The sequence below is a fragment of the Camelina sativa genome, chromosome 5 (genome assembly GCF_000633955.1).
Source record: "Camelina sativa cultivar DH55 chromosome 5, Cs, whole genome shotgun sequence".
Lineage (NCBI taxonomy): Eukaryota > Viridiplantae > Streptophyta > Magnoliopsida > Brassicales > Brassicaceae > Camelina > Camelina sativa.
In genome coordinates this window covers 31,634,088-31,642,891 of record NC_025689.1, presented here as the reverse complement: position 1 = coordinate 31,642,891, position 8,804 = coordinate 31,634,088, and the positions used below count along the sequence as shown (strand labels likewise).

Sequence of the window (8,804 nt, the reverse complement as noted above, 5' to 3'; positions counted from 1 at the left end):
GATTTTATTTGATGAATAATTTAATAAAGAAAATTAATATGGTAAGTTAGATGATATCAAATGATTCTTTAGAATATTCTCTTTAAGATTTTTAGAAACAATAAATCCAGACTATATAATATTAATAATTTTAATAAGTTGAATAATATTAATTAAACTTGAATATTTTATAGATTGAATCATTTATATTTGTTTTTAAAAATTCAACTTATGGTATATCCGGAAATAAAACTATTTTTTAATTATAATAAATAATATGATAATTTATTTGTTTCACAAAATAGACTCATGTATAAAAATGAGAGGTGAGGTATAATGATAATTAACAAATTAATATGTTAAGTTAGATATCAAAAAATTTTATTTGAGGAAATTAATATAGTAAGTTAGATGATATCTAATGATTTTTTAAAATATTCTCTTTAAGATTTTTGGAAACAATAAATCCAGATTATACAAATAATATAAAACTTAATCTATAACCTATTTGTAACCAACTTGTTAAAATTATATAGTGTATAAAACAATGTTGTGTACTTCTGTTTTATTATATAGGAGATTTAATTAAAAGGTTTGTATCGATTCTAACTAATAAGACTAGTGATTTTATTGGTACAAAGTTTTAGACGTCATATTAAATATACTCAATCAAATATTTTAGGCATTCTATTTCCATTGACACAAAACGAAACAACAAAGTTTCAGTATCATATTAACATAGAATCTCCCTAACAGTTACATATTACCAAACCGAAAATGATAAGAGGGAGAGAGGCCAACAGCTCTTGGTTTGAGTTTGCTTCTTGCTTTAGCCGCCACCGTTTCTTAGACTTAATTTAACAGCCACAACGCCTTTATAGAGCTTCACACAATCTTTTAACCCATCTTGCCGAGGCCGAGCCACCTTGACCTTGTTTTTCGGATCAAACAACAAAACCTATTCGAACGCATTCAACTCAAGGCAACTCCTTTTTCTTCTCATAAGCCTCGAGCATCACTGCACCAAGCTCGAAGAGCTCTGTTGCACTTGCATCACCACTCCTAACTTGCTCCTTCAGATTATTAGAAACATATAGCATCCAGATTTGATCAGTTTTAACAAAAAAAGTTGTGCAAGCATGGCTACTTAAATCAGTTCAATGTTCATAATATCCATATTTATCATGTTAGAGATATCAATATTATTTCTTCAATTATATTCTTCCCTCTCTAGACTATTTCATCTCAGTTACTTGTACTACTGTTTACCGATAGCAGACTAAGGACGAAGATTCCAAATAAAGCAGAATATTTGCTTTCAACCAAAATCCAAGAAATACAAAACGATGTCGCATGCGCTCAACGGTCGACTGCTACAATGGACACCTCTCTGTCTAAAGGAAAAGAGCCAGCTTCACTCCAAGACAAAACAAACGGAACAAAGGAGGAAGCTGCGTTCATTGCACATAGAGCCAAGGTCAAAGAAGGAAAGAAAGTAGTCGTGTGTCAAGATCACAAGGCCGAAGCAATCATAAAACAGTCAACCTACAAACCGATTATGAAATTATCAAACCAATTTGCAGCCCTTGATTCTTTGTGTGTAAGTTATTAAGAATTAAATTACTCTTGCTCTCTGTTAATTAATAATTCTATCAATTATTAATGATCCCAAGATCACAAGGCCATATTTTTAACACTACTAATATGAGCTTTTAATGGGCCAGGGCTGAAGTGAACGTAAATCCATCAGAAAATTTGCTGGAGGCGATAAAAGAAGGGAACAATATAAGGCAATGGGAAGATCGCATGGCGTACGCTTATTGGAGAGGCAATCCTTATGTTGATCCTACGAGAGGAGATCTTCTCAAGTGTAACGTTTCAGAACATGAAGAGTTACTCCTCTCTATATCCAGGTTTTTTTTCAAAAAATTATGACATAAATGAAAAAGCCTCTCTTTTGGATTATTAATAATTCTAAACCGTTCTTATTATTGAAATATTTTTAAAAAAATTATTATTATATTTTAAATGTTTTCAATAGGTTTCCTTTTTTTTCTCTTTTTCCGATCGTTTTAATTGAAGAATATTGAAATATTTTTTTAAAAAATTATTATTATATTTCTCTTTTGGATATTTTTCCGATCGTTTTAATGAATGACCGTTGAAAGATTACATGATCGATTTTTAGATTAATGACCGTTGAAAGATTACATGATCGATTTTTAGATTAATGACTGTTGAAAGATCACATGATCGAATCCTGACCGTCATAATACATTGAAGCTCCACTCCTCTCTCTTCTCTTCGTCTTCGACTTAAAAAAAAAACGCTTCTTCGTCTTCTCTTTTTTTTTTGTTCTCCATTGTCGTTGTGGATTGGCTGGTGGTGGTGTGATATTCCTCTGAACCCGGCACTGCGTCTCTGATTGATTTCATAGTTCGTTCGTTCGTACCACTGCGATATTCTTCTTAGGGTTTGGTTTGGTCCCTCTCTCTCTCAATTGATACCTTCTTCTTCTTCTTCTTTGATTTTTTGTATGTTTTGGTTGCCTAAGTAAGTGTAACTAAGTTTCTTATTCGTGTTAATGCAGGAGGTGTTATCGCGCGGAAGTTAATTCTCATGAGATCCGATTTCATCGTTCTGCCTCCGCTTCTGATGAATTTTCACTCCTCGGTTTGATTTTCCTAAATTCCAATTGTTTCCTTCTCGATTCTGATAGAATTTTCACAGTGTCCATTTTCAAAAATATCCTTTTTAATATAAAAATAACAAAATTATAAACGCTAAACCCCAAATACTAAACCATATCCCTTAAAAACTATACCCTAAATGTAATTTAGGAACCCAAACCTATAAAAACAAATTCTCAAATTTAGCTTTCTAACAAATTCTATTATGCATAATTTTATATTTTATATTTATATTATTTAAAATAAACATTAGTTGATACAAAAAAAAATATTTGGTATGAGTAAAAAAATTATAAGAGTTGAAAAAAAAATTAGTATTGTGAAACTTTCACTAACTATATTAGTATTTATAATTTTATTATTGATAATATGATAAATGGTATAAAATATAACTGATTAATAAAATTAAGTATATTTACTAAATAATTTAATATGTTTAAAAAATATTAATAATTTTTTATATAATTTATGATAAAATGCAAAATATTGTTAACAAAATAAATATTTTAAAAAACTTATACAACAAAATATTAAGTAACAATAAAAAATTATATTGATAAGAAACTCAAGTTTCTCACCAATGGACACATAATATTAGTAAAGATTTCTCAAAATTTTATGATGAGAAACTCAATTGATCTTTCACCAATGCTGATATCAAGTAATATTTTTATGCAATCAGAAAGATACAGCAACACTAAAGTCACAAGAAGGTCACGATATTCTCTGTCTCAACCTAGAACTTTGGTTGTGTACTAAAATGGCCCTAAACTAATTAATAAACCAATAAAGCTCATAATTACAACTTAATCTTTTCCTCATTTAAAAAAGCACCTAATTAATAAGGCTAAAAAAATCGAGTAAATTAATTGATAAACTTACTCTAGACGCGGCCATTCTTCTTGGATCCCATTTTTTCAAACAAACTTATACCACCGACCATGCTGTTTCAGAACAAAGAGAATCGAGAACAGAGAAAGACAGTTAGATTTGCGGTGATTAATTAATTAATTATTAATTAATTAATTATACAAGGTTTCTGATATAATTAATTATACAAGGTTTCTGATATAATTAATTACACAAGGCTTTTAACAATAACTGTAAATTTTTAGATATTAATACTATTATTATTAGCTTTCTCTCTCTCTCTCTTTAGTCTTTATATATTAAATTTGAAACTTTCACATCTTTAGTCTAATTAATTATAGGGTTATTAGGCGTTTTAGTACGTTTTCGAAACATAATTATCAAACTAGTACAGTCATTATTTGCAATTAAAGAAACCCACATTTGACACTGTTTGTGTGTTTTCCCTTCCTTTTCTGCCATTCAAAAGTCTTATTAATTACATTTGTTGCCAGTTTACATTTGTTGATATAATCTTTTTTTTTTTTTAAATCTTAGATACAAAAAAAAATATATTTTTTTCTTTACAAGTTGATATGAATTTTGTATAATAATTTTTAAATATATTATATACATCTTTGTATCCGTACATATTTTTACGTGTACAGATGCCTATACCCCTTTATTAAGTGTACATATATATGTAAACAATATTAAGTATACATATGTAATTTTTACCAAACCATTGTAGTACATACATCTAAACCCTAAGAATTACATAAATTACATTTGTAGACTTAATAATGTATACATGTATTTGCACACTTGATAATATGTACAGACAGCTGTACACTTCATAAGGTGTACGGATACAAATATTGTTGGATAGTTTGAATCTATCCAATATATTAGAAAGATTAAACCATACACAAATATTGTTAGATGTTTCAAATCTATCCAACATGCTGGATGGTTAAACCGTACTCAAATATTGTTGGATGGTGTGAATCTACCTAACATGCTGGATGGTTTAAACCGTACACAAATATTGTTGGACGGGTTGAATATATCAAATATACTGGATGGCTGAAACCGTACTTAAATATTGCTGGACGATGTGAATCTATCTAACATGCTAGATGGTTTAAACTGTACACAAATATTGTTGGACGGGTTAAATCTATCAAATATGTTGAATGGCTGAAACCGTACTCAAATATTGCTGGACGGTTTGAATCTATCCAACATATTGGATGTTTTGAACCGTACACCATAATTGTTGGACGGTTTAAATCTATCAAACATGCTGAATGATTTAAAACCGTACACAAATATAAATTTTTGAATAAAAATATATTTAAAATCATTAAAACAAAATACATATCAAATTATAAAGAAAAAAACATAAATTTTTTGGAAGTAGAAATAATTTGGAAACAAAAAATATATTAATAAATATTTGAATAATTGGAAATGAGAAATGTGATGAAAAGAAAAAGAAATAAAAAATAATATATGTATAAAGAGAAAGTGAGAGAAACCGTGAAGTAGAAGAAAAAAAAATCTTTGTTACAAACCCACTATGCCTTTCTCCTATCTCTACGCTTTCTCCTTCTTTCCCTCTCTCTCCTCCTTCTTCCCAAAACCATTGACCAGGACCTTTTGTAATGTTCTCTCCTGTCCCCTGTCCCATCTATCTCACAACACCCACTTTTCTTTATTATAAATAGTTTCTGTATGTTTTTGACAATTAAGTTTCAAAAACGTACTAAAATGCTAACAAACCCTTAATTATACGGTATTATTAATACCCTGCCATTGACGTAAATCTTGCATGCAGATATAGCAGCCGTCATGATAAGTGGTCTAAACTAACCCGGTTTGATACTTTTACATCTGATTGATGCACACTTGAATCTAAGCACTGACGTATGTATATGGCTATTCACATTGCTCGAGAGATCAACCTTAAAATTCACTGCTTTCTACAACTCACAGTGAGACGAACAACACAAGGCATAAAGAATCCCTCAAATTTAATATGTTCATACTTAATAATATATATATATATATATATATACTCAAGTAAAATAACTTAATTATTATTTTGTACTTAAATTTATAAAGTAAAAACTTTAAAAGTCACTGACATTAAACTGAGATATATAAGCCCGAAATATTTTGGAAGATAGAAAGGAAGTGCAAAAATACGTAGAAACTAAACAATTATAGAACCATCACATTTAACATCACATTTAGGCGATATTTGCACTAACCGGTTGCTTCGTTGAAAGATACGTGAACAAACTTATTGTTGTTTTTCATTGCATGGACCGGAGAGCCAAACCGACTAAAGTTTTGTCCTCATCTCAACCGTTCGATTATCGGTGGTCATGATCATGGTTGCATCCTCCCGTTACTCCTCTTCTCCAACCACGGAGGATTTCAAATCGCCGCGGGTCAAGCCACTCCCGGCGGTTCAGACGTCACCGGAGATAGCTCTCGGTTTGACCCAACCATGGGAATACTCATGATCATCCTCGTCAGCATCTTCTTCTTTCTCGGGTTCTTCTCCGTCTATTATATTTCTATACATCCAAAGATGTCTCGAGCGAGTCATGGGAATGGACTACGAAAACTCCGACGACGCCGCTAACTGGCTTACCCTGAACCGTCAACCAACGCGTGAACTGGACGCGTCGATCATCGAGACGTTTCCTACTTCTCTATACTCAACCGTGAAGACGCTTAGGATCGGCAGCAAAGAAGCGCTCGAGTGTCCTGTTTGTTTAATTAAACGAGTTCGAAGACGATGAAACGTAACGCTGCGTTTGATACCTAAATGCTGCCACGTTGTATTGTCCATCCTTGCTTCATTGACGCTTGGCTCCGCTCTCACGCTACGTGTCTTCTGTGCCGCGGTGATATATCTTACTTCCGTACCGGGAGAATCTATAATTCAGATACCCGGTTTAATCAACAACCATCCCGGTTCTAATCCGACCGGTGATCGGATTAGAGTTTTGGTTCACCAGATGCGCGGTTGATCGACTCGGGGCGTTGACTTGTAACCAAAGCAAGCCGCCTAAGTCAATGTCTACCGGATGGAGTTTAGCCGGAATATTTTGCGAATCCTGATTGGACCAGTCAACATCGGGAAAATCTCGACCGGTTCACACTTAAATTATGACAAAATACAGTATTCACAATAAAATCGTGAATCCGAGCTTTTCAAAAGGCCACGTGGCCTTACCTCAGGTGGTGAGTTCAGCGAGAGGATACAGAACCAGAAGCTTAGGAAGCGAGAGAAAAACTATTTCTACTATTTCATATATGTCTTGTAGTGGAACAGTAGTTATTACAACGTTCCAAATCGAGATCAAAGCTACATGGTGGAGTTTCCTGATGTGAAGAAGGGTAAAAATTCTACTGATGGATGCAATTTGGTTGAGCATCCTCATTCTTCACGTCAGCCCTATCATCCCAATAATAAGTATTGATCGTCTCAAGGTAAACAAGATCTACTTCTTCTTTTTTTAGTCCATATTGTTACAATTATTTTAATACTCGAGATTCACAACGAAATGCTCATACCCAAAACATTCTCAATTGCAGGCATACCTTGGGAAACTAATGGTGCTTATAAATTTTTAATCTTGATAACTTGTGCTGTAATTATGAAACACATATACAACAATTACGTAAATTAGCAATAACTTGGCCTTTTTGTGTTTTTGTTTGAGAGCTAAGTCAGTGGAGTAAAATATGGTGAAAGATGAAAGTAAAAGTTGTTTTTAGGTTGAAGCTTTCAATTTCTCATTTCTGCTTAGATTACAAGAGAGGGTTTACAAGCTTATTTATATCTTAGAAATATAAATCCTAGATGCTTTCTCGATGATTCTAGAGTCTTCCGCCAGCTGTCATGATCTTTTTGAGCAGGACGGATCAAGGGCTGCAAAACGGTTTGACAGCTTGACTGTCTCCGTACTGTCATCAACGAGTTTTACTTTGCCTCGTTTCTTGTCTTCTTGTGACATTACCGTTGCAGGAGATATTAAACTCTTGGACTGGCTTTGGTTAACTCGATTGGGCTTTGTTAACTTGTTTAGGCCCATAGCTTCCTTTCCCAGATCGACACCGTTTTGAGCAGAAACCAAAAATTCTGATTTTGGTGTTGTTCTGTTATCATCCCCCCGCAAACTTGGTGTAGGCGGGACGTCAACGCCGAGTTTGAGCCTCAACCGAGCAAAAGCATCATGAGGAAGAGACTTTGTAAAGATATCTGCTGTTTGCAAGTGATTGGGAATGTGTTTCACTGTCAACGTCTTCAGGGCCACACGTTCGCGAACGTAGTGATGATCAACATCAAAATGTTTTGTGCGGGAGTGGAACGCGGGATTGGCCATTAAGTAAACCGCCGAGAGATTGTCACAGTAGAGCTCTGGAGTGGTGTGTAGAGGAACATTCAAGTCTCGCAGAACAGAGCTCATCCACTTGATTTCTGAAGCTGTTTCTGACATGCTTCTGTACTCTGCTTCAGTGGAGCTTTTCGAGACAGTAGGCTGTTTCTTAGACGACCAAGAGATAAGATTTGGACCCATAAACGTACAATAGCCACCTACAGATCTTCTTGTGGCTTTACAGTTCGCATAATCACTGTCACTGTAAGTCGTGAGAGCATTGTCATCCTCGTAATCACAATCACTGTAGGCGCTAATTGTATAGTCACCATTCCTCGTGTAGGTTATGCCCATTGTAATTGTTCCCTTGACATATCTCAGTATGCGTTTGAGCAGATGGAAATCGGACATGGTGGGTTTGTGCATCTTCTGACACACATAATTAGCAGCAAATTGAATATCCGGTCGAGTCAATATGAGATATTGAAGTTTACCAGCCAAACTGCGAAAATATGTTGGCTCCATGAACTCTTTATCTTGATCTAGTACTTTATCAAGCTCTAGGGGTAGTGGTTTTGGCATGGGAGCGCAGTTCTCCATCTGAGCAGTGACTAGGAGATCCTCTGCATATTTTTGCTGAGACATGAACATACCATCAGGAAAATATTGAAGCTGTATACCAAGGAAATAATGAGCTCTGCCCAAATCCTTCATTCTGAACTGTTTATTGAGTTCATCTAGCAGATAAGTGAGGGTTTTTGAGTTGCTACCAGTGACTATCATGTCGTCAACATAGAGCAGCAGAAAGATCAGGTCGTTGTTGCGTGAGTAGACAAAGAGTGAAGGATCCCACAAGCTGCATATAAAACCAAATTCCAAGAGAAAG

General features: G+C 33.9%; 1 pseudogene; it reads left to right on the top strand.

Annotated features, from left to right (window-relative positions):
• LOC109132949 lies at positions 1,358-6,929 on the top strand (annotated as a pseudogene).